Here is a 2,091-nt window from a genome sequence, read left to right on the forward strand (position 1 = left end):
CACAGAAGAGTAAGAGGATGATACTTCAACCACAACCGAGGAGATGACTGAAAGCCAAGAAAATCTGCTACCTCCTGCGATTACTGTTAATCAGAATCCTGTTTCGTGCACTATGTATGATTATGGTAAACCTTCTTTAACAGGAACTGAATCGAGCATAGTTAGACCTGCTGTAGCTGCAAATACTTTTGAATTGAAACCTAACACAATTCAAATGATACAGCAATTTGTTCAGTTTGATGGTTTACAGGACGAAGATCCCAACGCTCACTTGGCAAAATTTTTGGAACTATGTGATGCATTTAGAATTAATGGCTTTTCTGATGACGTCATTCTCCTTCAGTTATTCCCTTTTTCATTGAGAAACAAAGCTAAACAATGGTTGAATTCGTTACCACGGAGGTCAATCACTACTTGGGAACAAATGACCGAAAAGTTTTTATTAAAATATTTTTTGCCAGCTAAAACAGCCAAATTACGTAATGATATCTCTTCTTTTGTGTAGATGGATTTAGAAACACTCTACGATACATGGGAGAGACGCAAGGACCTCTTGAGAAGATGCTCTCACCATGGGTTACCACTTTGGTTATAGGTTCAAACCTTTCATAATGGCCTGGATCCTTCGACTCGGCAGATGGTTACGTAGCTATTGGCGGAACCATCAATAATAAGACACCTGAAGATGCCTATGAATTTATAGAGGAGATGTCACTAAATAACTATCAGTGGCAAGTCATGAGGACAAAGCCAACGAAAATAGCCGACGTTTATAACGTCGATTCGGTCACCATGCTCTCTAATCAGGTAGAACTCTTCAATAAGGAAATTAATGGTTTTCTTAGTTCTTCACAAGTTCACCCAGTAATATAGTGAGAAACAAGTGGAGGTGGATCAAGCAGTTCAGAATACCCACCTTATGGCCACAACATGGAGAACGAGCAGTTAAATTACATGGGTAACAATCCTTGATCTCAAAACATTCCTTATAGCAATACTTACAATGCAGGTTGGAGGAACCACCCAAATGTTTCATGGGGAGGCCAAGGAAATCACAGACCACCACCCCTCCAGGCTTTCAACAACCACCGTACCAGCAAGAGAAAAAGCCGAACCTTGAGGAGATACTAACCAAATTCATCTCGGTGTCAGAAACTCTTTTTTAGAATATCGAGACGACACTCAAAAATCAAAAAGCATCAATCCAGAGGCTCGAAACTCAGACTGGACAGCTCGCCAAGTTGATTTCCAAACTTCCACAAGGTAGCCTGCCAAGCAATACTGAATCTAACCCAAGGGACCAACTCAACGCGATTGCCATTCAAGATGAGGAAGGTTTAGTTGCAAAACCAAGGCCAGAAAAGGTGGTAAGCAAATGTAAGAATAAGGTAGGCCAAAATGGCCCAAAGCTGGTGAGTACATAATATAAACCTCGTGTGTCATACCCTAATGCAACAAGGAAGGACCGATCAGATGAACAATTTGGTAAATTCCTTAAACTTTTAAAGAAACTACATATTAGCTTACCATTTATTGAAGCCTTTTCGCAGATGCCAAATGCAGTAAAGTTTTTAAAGGAGCTTTTAACAAATAAAAGAAAGTTGGATAAGGCATCACATGTGGAGTTGAATGCAGTATGCTCAGCCATATTACAGAATAAGCTACCCAAAAAATTGAAGGATCCAGGGAGTTTTACGATTCCTTGTTTAATTGGTAGTTTAGATATTCATAATGCATTGGCTGAATTAGGGGCAAGCATTAATGTTATGCCTTATAAAATGTTTAAACAGCTAGGTCTTGGGAAACCCAAACAAACTAGAATAAGCATTCAATTGGCTGATAAAAGCATTAGATTTCCTTGGGGTATCATTGAAGATGTTCTTATTAAGATCGAAAAATTTATATACCCAGTAGACTTTGTTGTTCTAGACATGGAAGAGGATAGTAACGCACCTTTAATTTTAGGACGACCCTTTTTAGCGGCTGCTAGAACCATTATTGATGTTGGTACAAGTGAACTCACACTTCGTGTGGGAGGCGAAACAATCACCCTTCAAGCTTGTAATTCGAGTAACACATCAAAAATTGAAG

General features: G+C 39.3%; 1 non-coding gene across 1 annotated transcript; it reads right to left on the bottom strand.

Moving 5' to 3' along the window:
- Positions 1–472: 472 nt before the first annotated feature.
- On the bottom strand, positions 473–579 carry LOC128289554 (small nucleolar RNA R71). The gene has a single exon (XR_008279199.1). It is a non-coding gene; the product is annotated as a small nucleolar RNA R71 (small nucleolar RNA).
- Between the last annotated feature and the right edge of the window lie 1,512 nt (positions 580–2,091).

Source organism: Gossypium arboreum, chromosome 2 (genome assembly GCF_025698485.1).
Source record: "Gossypium arboreum isolate Shixiya-1 chromosome 2, ASM2569848v2, whole genome shotgun sequence".
Taxonomy (NCBI): domain Eukaryota; kingdom Viridiplantae; phylum Streptophyta; class Magnoliopsida; order Malvales; family Malvaceae; genus Gossypium; species Gossypium arboreum.